The sequence below is a fragment of the Lolium perenne genome, chromosome 5, assembly GCF_019359855.2.
Source record: "Lolium perenne isolate Kyuss_39 chromosome 5, Kyuss_2.0, whole genome shotgun sequence".
In the NCBI taxonomy this organism is placed as follows: Eukaryota; Viridiplantae; Streptophyta; class Magnoliopsida; order Poales; family Poaceae; genus Lolium; species Lolium perenne.
This window is the reverse complement of record NC_067248.2, coordinates 113,764,424-113,776,840: the sequence shown is the minus strand read 5'-3', so window position 1 is coordinate 113,776,840 and position 12,417 is coordinate 113,764,424.

The following is a 12,417-nucleotide window of genomic DNA, read 5'->3' as shown; positions in this document are numbered from 1 at the left end:
TTTGTAAAGATGGCCATATCCACATATGTGTATTGGAAAATCCTCTTATTTTCATTTTGATTTGGTTTTTCTTGATCTCATTGATGTGGTTGAGGTTTACATGGATATAAGAAAGCAATCCAAGCAATGGAAACAAGTTTGATGGTCTTTTGCTCAAATTTGTATTTTTGGCCATATGCACATATGTGCATTTCATATTTTTATTTCCTTTTCTTTATCTATGATCAAAGGTCATGGTTTATGGTTGATTTAGTGTTAGATTGGGTTTAGTAAGTGATGCGCGTGAATGTACACGTCCGTTGGGAACCCCAAGAGGAAGGTATGATGCGCACAGTGGCAAGTTTTCCCTCAGAAAGAAACCAAGGTTTATCGAACCAGGAGGAGCCAAGAAGCACGTTGAAGGTTGATGGTGGCGAAATGTGATGCGGCGCAACAACAGGGATTCCGGCGCCAACGTGGAACCTGCACAACACAACCAAAGTACTTTGCCCCAACGAAACAGTGAGGTTGTCAATCTCACCGGCTTGCTGTAACAAAGGATTAACCGTATTGTGTGGAAGATGATTGTTTGCAAGAAAACAGTAAAACAAGTATTGCAGTAGATTGTATGCGATGTAAAGAATAGGACCGGGGTCCACAGTTCACTAGAGGTGTCTCTCCCATAAGATAAAAGCATGTTGGGTGAACAAATTACAGTCGGGCAATTGACAAATAGAGAAGGGCATAACAATGCATATACATGATATGATAAGTATAGTGAGATTTAATCCGGGCATTACGACAAAGTACATAGACCGCCATCCAACTGCATCTATGCCTAAAAAGTCCACCTTCAGGTTATCATCCGAACCCCATTCAGTATTAAGTTGCAAAGCAACAGACAGTTGCATTAAGTATGGTGCGTAATGTAATCAACAACTACATCCTTAGACATAGCATCAATGTTTTATCCCTAGTGGCAACAGCACATCACAACCTTAGAACTTTCTGTCACTGTCCCAGGTATCAATGAAGGCATGAACCCACTATCGAGCATAAATACTCTCTCTTGGAGTTAAGAGCAAAAACTTGGCCAGAGCCTCTACTAATAACGGAGAGCATGCAAGATCATAAACAACACATAAACAATAGATTGATAATCACCATAACATAGTATTCTCTATCCATCGGATCCCGACAAACACAACATATAGTATTACAGATAGATGATCTTGATCATGTTAGGCAGCTCACAAGATCCAACAATGAAGCACAATTAGGAGAAGACGACCATCTAGCTACTGCTATGGACCCATAGTCCAGGGGTGAACTACTCACTCATCACTCCGGAGGCGATCATGGCGATGAAGAGTCCTCCGGGAGATGAATCCCCTCTCCGGCAGGGTGCCGGAGGCGATCTCCTGAATCCCCCGAGATGGGATTCGCGGCGGCGGCGTCTCAGCAAGGTTTTCCGTATCGTGGCTCTCGGTACTGGGGGTTTCGCGATGGAGGCTATTTGTAGGCGGAAGGGTAGGTCAAGAGGCGGCACGAGGGGCCCACACCATAGGTCGGCGCGGCCAGGGCCTGGGCCGCGCCGCCCTGTGGTGTCGCCACCTCGTGGCCCCACTTCGACTCTCCTTCGGTCTTCTGGAAGCTTCGTGCAAAAATAGGACCCTCGGCGTTGATTTCGTCCAATTCCGAGAATATTTCGTTACTAGGATTTCTGAAACCAAAAACAGCAGAAAACAGCAACTGGCTCTTCGGCATCTTGTTAATAGGTTAGTTCCAGAAAATGCGTAAATACGACATATAATGTGCATAAAACATGTAGGTATCATCAATAAAGTAGCATGGAACATAAGAAATTATCGATACGTTGGAGACGTATCAGCATCCCCAAGCTTAGTTCTGCTCGTCCCGAGCAGGTAAAACGATAACAAAGATAACTTCTGAAGTGACATGCCATCATAATCTTGATCATACTATTTGTAAACATATGTAATGAATGCAGCGATCAAAACAATGGTAATGACATGAGTAAACAACTGAATCATAAAGCAAAGACTTTTCATGAATAGTACTTCAAGACAAGCATCAATAAGTCTTGCATAAGAGTTAACTCATAAAGCAATAAATCAAAGTAAAGGTGTTGAATCAACACAAAGGAAGATTAAGTTTCAGCGGTTGCTTTCAACTTATACATGTATATCTCATGGATATTGTCAACATAAAGTAATATAACAAGTGCAATATGCAAGTATGTAGGAATCAATGCACAGTTCACACAAGTGTTTGCTTCTTAAGGTGGAGAGAGATAGGTGAACTGACTCAACATAAAAGTAAAAGAATGGCCCTTCGCAGAGGGAAGCATTGATTGCTGTATTTGTGCTAGAGCTTTTATTTTGAAAACATGAAACAATTTTGTCAACGGTAGTAATAAAGCATATGAGTTATGTAAATTATATCTTACAAGTTGCAAGCCTCATGCATAGTATACTAATAGTGCCCGCACCTTGTCCTACTTAGCTTGGACTACCGGATCTTTGCAATGCCATGTTTCAACCAAGTGTCACAAAGGGGTACCTCCATGGCGCCTGTACAAAGGTCTAAGGAGAAAGCTCGCATTTTGGATTTCTCGCTTTTGATTATTCTCAACTTAGACATCCATACCGGGACAACATGGACAACAGATAATGGACTCCTCTTTAATGCATAAGCATGTAGCAATAATTATTATTCTCATATGAGATTGAGGATATATGTCCAAACTGAAACTTCCACCATGATTCATGGCTTTAGTTAGCGGCCCAATGTTCTTCTCTAACAATATGCATGCTCCAATCATTAAGGTGATAGATCCTTCAGACAAGACGGACATGCATAGCAACTCACATGATATTCAACAAAGAATAGTTGATGGCGTTCCCCAGAAGCATGGTTATCGCACAACAAGCAACTTAATAAGAGATAAAGTGCATAAGTACATATTCAATACTACGATAGTTTTTAAGGCTATTTTGTCCCATGAGCTATATATTGCAAAGGTGAATGATGGAATTTTAAAGGTAGCACTCAAGCAATTTACTTTGGAATGGCGGAGAAATACCATGTAGTAGGTAGGTATGGTGGACACAAATGGCATAGTAGTTGGCTCAAGGATTTTGGATGCATGAGAAGTATTCCCTCTCGATACAAGGTTTAGGCTAGCAAGGTTATTTGAAGCAAACTCAAGGATGAACCGGTGCAGCAAAACTCACATAAAAGACATATTGTAAACATTATAAGACTCTACACCGTCTTCCTTGTTGTTCAAAACTCAATACTAGATATTATCTAGACCTTAGAGAGACCAAATATGCAAATCAAATTTTAGCAAGCTCTATGTATTTCTTCATTAATGGGTGCAAAGTATATGATGCAAGAGCTTAAACATGAGCACAACAATTGCCAAGTATCACATTATCCAAGACATTTTAGAATTACTACATGTAGCATTTTCCAATTCCAACCATATAACAATTTAACGAAAAAGAAACTTCGCCAAGAACATTATGAGTAAAGCCTAAGGACATATTTTTCCATATGCAACAGCGGAGCGTGTCTCTCTCCCACAAAGTGAATGCTAGGATCCATTTTATTCAAACAAAAACAAAAACAAAAACAAACCGACGCTCCAAGTAAAGAACACAAGATGTGACTGAATAAAAATATAGTTTCAGGGGAGGAACCTGATGATGTTGTCGATGAAGAAGGGGATGCCTTGGGCATCCCCAAGCTTAGACGCTTGAGTCTTCTTAGAATATGCAGGGGTGAACCACGGGGGCATCCCCAAGCTTAGAGCTTTCACTCCTCTTGATCATAGTATATCATACTCCTCTCTTGACCCTTGAAAACTTCCTTCACACCAAACTTCAAGCAAACTCATTAGAGGGTTAGTGCACAATTAATAATTAACATGTTCAGAGGTGGCACAATCATTCTTTATACTTCTGGACATTGCATAAATCTACTGGACATTAATGGATCAAAGAAATTTATCCAACATAGCAAAAGAGGCAATGCGAAATAAAAGGCAGAATCTGTCAAAAACAGAACAGTCTGTAAAGACGAATTTTAAAGTGGCACCAGACTTGCTCAAATGGAAAAACGCAAAACTAATGAAAGTTGCGTACATATCTGAGGATCACGCTCGTAAATTGGCAGATTTTTTCGAATTTTCTACAGAGACTTAGGCCCAGATTCGTGACAGACAGCAATGCTCTTTCTGCGCAGCGATCCCAAATATAACATCAACTTTGACATAGAAACTTTACTTGGCACAAAAACATGATAAGGAGAGGTTGCTACAGTAGTAAACAACTTCCAAGACTCAACAAAACAAAAAATTGCTGTAGTAAAAACATGGGTTGTCTCCCATAAGCGCTTTTCTTTAACGCCTTTTAGCTAGGCGCAGAAAGTGCAAATCAAGTAACATCAAGAGTAGAAGCATCAACATCATAACTTGTTCTAATAATAGAATCAAAAGGCAACTTCATTCTCTTTCTAGGGAAGTGTTCCATACCTTTCTTGAGAGGAAATTGATATTTAATATTACCTTCCCTCATATCAATAACAGCACCAACGGTTCGAAGAAAAGGTCTTCCCAACACAATAGGACAAGATGCATTGCATTCGATATCCAAGACAACAAAATCAACGGGGACAAGGTTATTGTTAACCGTAATGCGCACATTATCAATCCTCCCCAAAGGTTTCTTTTTAACATTATCGGCAAGATTAACATCCAAATAACAATTCTTCAATGGTGGCAAGTCAAGCATATCATAAATCTTTTTAGGCATAACAGAAATACTTGCACCAAGATCACATAAAGCATTACATTCAAAGTCATTGAATTTCATTTTAATGATGGGTTCCCAACCATCTTCTAACTTTCTAGGAATAGAAGTTTCAAGTTTTAGTTTCTCTTCTCTAGCTTTTGTGAGAGCATTTGTAATATGTTTTGTAAAGGCTAAATTTATAGCACTAGCATTAGGACTTTTAGCAAGTTTTTGTAAGAACTTTATAACTTCAGAGATGTGGCAATCATCAAAGTCTAAATCATTATGAGCTACAGCAATGGGATCATTGTTCCCAAGGTTGGAAAAAAATTCAGCAGTTTTATCACAAGCAGTTTCAGCAGTTTTAGCAATTTCAGGCAGTTTTGTACGCTTTGCACTAGGAGTAGAAACATTGCCAACACCAATTATTTTACCATTGATAGTAGGAGGTGCAGCAACATGTGAGGAATCAACATTACTTTTGGTGGTAATAGTCCAAACTTTAGCTACATTATTCTCTTTAGCTAGTTTTTCATTTTCTTCTCTATCCCACCTAGCACGCAATTCAGCCATTAATCTTATATTCTCATTAATTCTAACTTGGATGGCATTTGCTGTAGTAGTAATCTTATTATCAATATCATTATTAGGCATAACTTTCAATTTTAATAACTTAACATCAGAGGCAAGTCTATCAACTCTAGAAGCAATAATATCAATTTTATCAAGCTTTTCCTCAACAGATTTGTTAAAAGCATTTTGTGTACTAATAAATTCTTTAAGCATAGCTTCAAGACCAGAGGGTACACTCGTATTATTGTTGTAAGAATTCCCATAAGAATTACCATAACCATTACCATTAGCAGAAGGATATGGCCTATAGTTATTACCAGAGTTGTTCCTATAAGCATTGTTGTTGAAATTATTATTTTTAATGAAATTCACATCAACATTTTCTTCTTGAGCAACCAATGAAGCTAAAGGAACATTATTTGGATCAACATTAGATCTACCATTCACAAGCATAGACATAATCACATCAATCTTATCACTCAAGGAAGAGGTTTCTTCAACAGAATTTACCTTCTTACCTTGTGGAGCTCTTTCCGTGTGCCATTCAGAGTAATTTATCATCATATCATCAAGAAGCTTTGTAGCCGCCCCCAAAGTGATGGACATAAAGGTACCTCCAGCAGCTGAATCCAATAAATTCCGCGAAGAAAAATTTAGTCCTGCATAGAAGGTTTGGATGATCATCCAAATAGTCAGTCCATGGGTTGGGCAATTTTTTACCAAAGTTTTCATTCTCTCCCATGCTTGAGCAACATGTTCAGTATCTAATTGCTTAAAATTCATTATGCTACTTCTCAAAGATATAATTTTAGCGGGAGGATAATATCTACCAATAAAAGCATCCTTACATTTAGTCCATGAATCAATACTATTCTTAGGCAAAGATAGCAACCAATCTTTAGCTCTTCCTCTTAATGAGAAAGGAAACACTTTCAATTTAATAATATCACCATCTACATCCTTATACTTTTGCATTTCACAAAGTTCAACAAAATTATTAAGATGGGCAGCAGCATCATCAGAACTAACACCAGAAAATTGATCTCTCATGACAAGATTTAGTAAAGCAGGTTTAATTTCAAAGAATTCTGCTGTAGTAGCAGGTGGAGCAATAGGTGTGCATAGGAAATCATTATTATTAGTGGTTGTGAAGTCACACAACTTATTATTTTCAGGGGTATTCATTTTAGCAAAAGTAAATAAAGCAAACTAGATAAAGTAAATGCAAGTAACTAATTTTTTTGTGTTTTTGATATAGAGAGTAAGACAGTAAATAAAGTAAAACTAGCAACTAATTTTTTTCTGTTTTGTTTAGGTGCAGCAAACAAAGTAGTAAATAAAATAAAGCAAGACAAAAACAAAGTAAAGAGATTGAGAAGTGGAGACTCCCCTTGCAGCGTGTCTTGATCTCCCCGGCAACGGCGCCAGAAAACAGGCTTGATGCGCGTGAATGTACACGTCCGTTGGGAACCCCAAGAGGAAGGTATGATGCGCACAGTGGCAAGTTTTCCCTCAGAAAGAAACCAAGGTTTATCGAACCAGGAGGAGCCAAGAAGCACGTTGAAGGTTGATGGTGGCGAAATGTGATGCGGCGCAACAACAGGGATTCCGGCGCCAACGTGGAACCTGCACAACACAACCAAAGTACTTTGCCCCAACGAAACAGTGAGGTTGTCAATCTCACCGGCTTGCTGTAACAAAGGATTAACCGTATTGTGTGGAAGATGATTGTTTGCAAGAAAACAGTAAAACAAGTATTGCAGTAGATTGTATGCGATGTAAAGAATAGGACCGGGGTCCACAGTTCACTAGAGGTGTCTCTCCCATAAGATAAAAGCATGTTGGGTGAACAAATTACAGTCGGGCAATTGACAAATAGAGAAGGGCATAACAATGCATATACATGATATGATAAGTATAGTGAGATTTAATCCGGGCATTACGACAAAGTACATAGACCGCCATCCAACTGCATCTATGCCTAAAAAGTCCACCTTCAGGTTATCATCCGAACCCCATTCAGTATTAAGTTGCAAAGTGTAGGATAACGTAGCATAGAAAACAAAAATTTTCCTATCGCGAACACGCAATCCAAGCCAAGATGCAATCTAGAAGACGGTAGCAACGAGGGGATGATCAAGACTAACCCTTGAAGAGATTCCAAAACCTATAAGAGTAGGCTCTTATTGCTGCGGTAGACGATCACTTGCCGCTTGCAAAAGCGCGTAGAAGATCTTGATCACGATCGGTTCCGGCGCCACGAACGGGCAGCACCTCCGTACTCGGTCACACGTTCGGTTGTTGATGAAGACGACGTCCACCTCCCCGTTCCAGCGGGCAGCGGAAGTAGTAGCTCCTCTTGAATCTGACAGCACGACGGCGTGGTGTCGGTGGTGGTGGAGAAATCCGGCGGAGCTTCGCTAAAGCGTGCGGGATGTGGTGGAGGAGAGAGACTGCTAGGGTTTGGGGAGAGAGGGGGGTTGGGCGCCGGCCCTCTAAGGGGTGCGGCCAAGGCTGAGCCAAAGAGTGGCTGCCCCCCTCCCTCTCCTCCTCATTATATAGGTGGAAGCACCAAGAGTTCTAGTCCAAGTCTTCGAATAAGACCCCAACACTAAAACCTCCCATATGTGGGAAAACCTACCCAAGGTGGGAATCCCACTTGGGGTGGGATTCCCCCTTTCCATGAGGGGGTTTGGCCGGCCACCCTAGGGGAGTCCACCATGGACTCCTCCCCTTTAGGGTTGGCTGGTCATGCAAGGTGGAGTCCCTCCGGGACTCTACTTTCCATGGTGATTTCTTCCGGACTTTTCTAGAACCTTCTAGAACCTGCCATAAATGCACCGGATCATTTCCAAACTTGGAATATGACTTCCTATATATGAATCTTATTCTCCGGACCATTCCGGAACTCCTCGTGATGTCCGGGATCTCATCCGGGACTCCGAACAAATATTCGAACTCCATTCCATATTCAAGTACTACCATTTCAACATCCAACTTTAAGTGTGTCACCTACGGTTCGTGAACTATGCGGACATGGTTGAGTACTCACTCCGACCAATAACCAATAGCGGGATCTGGAGATCCATAATGGCTCCCACATATTCAACGATGACTTTAGTGATCGAATGAACCATTCACATACAATACCAATTCCCTTTGTCTCGCGATATTTTACTTGTCCGAGGTTTGATCTTGGTATCACTCTATACCTTGTTCAACCTCGTCTCCTGACAAGTACTCTTTACTCGTACCGTGGTATGTGGTCTCTTATGAACTTATTCATATGCTTGCAAGACATTAGACGACATTCCACCGAGAGGGCCCAGAGTATATCTATCCGTCATCGGGATGGACAAATCCCATCGTTGATCCATATGCCTCAACTCATACTTTCCGGATACTTAATCCCACCTTTATAGCCACCCATTTACGCAGTGGTGTTTGGTGTAATCAAAGTACCTTTCCGGTATAAGTGATTTACATGATCTCATGGTTATAAGGACTAGGTAACTATGTATCGAAAGCTTATAGCAAATAACTTAATGACGAGATCTTATGCTACGCTTAATTGGGTGTGTCCATTACATCATTCATACAATGACATAACCTTGTTATTAATAACATCCAATGTTCATGATTATGAAACTAATCATCCATTAATCAACAAGCTAGTTTAAGAGGCATACTAGGGACTTCTTGTTTGTCTACATATCACACATGTATCAATGTTTCGGTTAATACAATTATAGCATGGTATGTAAACATTATCATAAACACAAAGATATATAATAACCATTTATTATTGCCTCTTGGGCACATCTCCAACAGTCTCCCACTTGCACTAGAGTCAATAATCTAGTTTACATATGTAAAGATATAACACCTTGGCCTTCTGGTGCTTTATCATGTTTTGCTCACGGGAGAGGTTTTAGTCAACGGTTCTGACATGCTCAGAAACGTATGTATTTTGCAATTCATATGCGTCTCAGCGCATCACTCATTTTCCAAATGAGTCGGCATATATGCTTAGTCCTCTGGTGGAACCTTAATTTCGCGGTCTGAAATATGTCACTAATATTGTCACACACAATATAGCTTCAAAGTTCTGACTTTGTCGGACCTACACCAAATTCTCAAAGAACCTCCTGACTTAACATCCTTTGTCATTGTCAAAACAATGACATATTCTGCCTTCTTTTGTAGAATCCATCACAATATTTAGAACTCTTCTAAATCTAGCATAGACAACTTCTAGCTCATTGTGCTACCTTTTAAACAACACTTAGTCTAATTTGAGATTTGAAATTATATTTTATATGTGACAAAACCAATATCGGTGTAACACCTTACAGCGATTTGTTTGTCATTTCTTCATACAAAAATATATATATATATCCTTAGTTCTTCTAAAGTACTTAAGGATATTCTTACTGTCGTTCAATGATCATCATATGAATCATTCTGGTATATGCTCATAACACTTTATAGCACATGATATCTGATTGTGTACATGTTATTCGTGATCTATAATCACTCATGTGTTTTTACTCATTGAGTGTCAGATACACTCAAGTCTTGTTAAACCTTCACATGACAAGAACATTTTCTTAATATTTCTATATTGAACTACTTCAATATCCATCATATGTACTTTGACTTAAACTTATTTATGTGTTTCAATCTATCTTCATAGATCTTGACACTAAATTTGTTTCAGTCCATATCCTTTCATTGAAGTTAATTTTCAATGAAACCTTTTAATCAAGTATATAATTACATCATTTATAACCAACTATATGTCACCTACATAAAGTATTATAAATGTGTCTTAGCGCTCCCACTTAATTTCTTGCAAATGCAAGCCTCTTCATCGTCTCTGATGAAATCAAAAACTCTTTGACTATTTCATCTGGTGAATATTCTAACTCCGTGATACTTACTTCATCCAATTGAAGTTCGTATACCTATCTAGTATTCCACGGACCAGCAAAACTCTTGGTTGTATCTTGTATACACCTTTAATACACACTTCTGTTAAGCAATGTATTTTGCCATCCTACTATCATATCTCATGAAAGAAATATGTAGCGATTACTAGAATAATCCACATAGACTATAAGCATTACTACGGAAGATCTAATCTTATCGTAGTCAACTCTTTGAACTTTGTCGTAAACAACTTTTCGATAAGTCGAGCTTATTCAAGGATATTCCATCCAAGTTCATCAATTTTATAGATCCATTTACTTTCAAAAAGTATTCATCTATCTTGGATTTCATGGCGTATAGCCATTTTAACGAAGTCAGGGCCCATCATAACTTCTTTGTTTGTAGTTGGTTTATCATTATTCAAAATCAATCCTTTGTTCACAAATCATTTATTTGATCACAAAGTAAACCATACCTACAAGGTTCAATATGTACTTCGATCTCCATGGCTAAAACACTTTGTAGTCATGGGAGCCATGATCGTCGTGGCTGCTTCCGAAACAAATTCCGATGTTGCGCTACTCTGATCATTATGCTCAGGTTCATAAACCTTATCAAATTATATTGTCCTCCCACTCAAATATTTCACTAGAAACAATTTCTCGGAAATAAGAAACATTGACAAACACTTTTGTCTTTGTCTCGTGGGAAGAATTCCCAATTAATTCTCTGGGATAACCAACAAAGACATTCATCCGATTTTGGTTGTAAACTCTTAGACCAAAATTTAAAGAAAGACTATTAGGGTTTATACCCATACCATAACTCGTATGGTGTCATTTCAACGGATCATGATGATGCTCTATTCAGTGTAAAAGCGGTAGTCACTAAAGCATAATCCACAAAAATATAATGGCGTCATAATATTTTATCTCATCATTAATCCAACAAGGTTTGGATACATATCTTGGATACTATATCATCATTATGATACTCCAAGAAATGTGAGTTGTAGAACAATTTCATAACTCTCTTAGATGTTCGCTAAAACTCGTAATTCAAATATTTCTACCATGATCCAATCATAGATATTTGACTTTTCTATTACGATGATTTCCACTTCATGCTGAAATTTATTTGAATCTATTCAAATGTTTCAAACTTCTTTCTTATTGAATATATCCACATTTATACTCAATTCATTGTTGGAAGTTTTCATGAAGTAGAAGAATCTCCCGCACACAACTATGCCCAGTGAACTACATACATCATCATGTATATTTCCACTAAGTTAGTTGCCCGTTTCAACTCTTGGCCTATGAACGGTATTTTAGTCATTCTCTTTAGAAAAGATTTGCAAACGCCAAACGATTCAAAAATCAAATGACTCCAAAAATCCATTTGCATGGAGTTCCTTCATGCGTTCCTTTCTAACATGACCTAAATGGCGGTTCCACAAATAAGTGGAATTCAAATCATTTGCCTTATGGCATTTTAGCGTCAGTGTTATGTATGTGTGTTTCACCATTAAGATTTATAATAACTTATCCATCATACATGGAGTAATGTCATAATTTGAACAACTCATTGTTTTTATTTGACCAGAGCAAAATAACAATTATTAAGTTCTTTATTATAAATTCTAAGGGCTAGATAGAATGCCAACGATGAACATAATAACACTTTATTTTTGTTCCAGGACGTGCATACCTATCATATTCCTTGTCGATCACTTAGGCCATTGTATTCTTGTATTGTGTTGTTTTGTATGACACTTCATACCAACCAATATAGCACTAATACCCAAGAATTTCATTGTGTGACTAAACTAGGAATACATCCATAACATGTATATCATTTATATACACCTGAGCTAGACTTTCTAGTCTTTTCTTTATTTCTGCTGAATATCTTTTGCGGTTTCTCTTTTAGCTTTCCTCATTATTCAGAAAAACACTTCAACATCAATAACTTCTAGGTTTGTTGGTCAAATACCAATAACCTTGAGGTTTTTACTTTGAAGTTGTTCATCATATGACAAGTGTTCTAGATTTCACTTATTAGTAACTATGATGAACAATTTCACTCATAATTTTATCCATCAATTCATGAC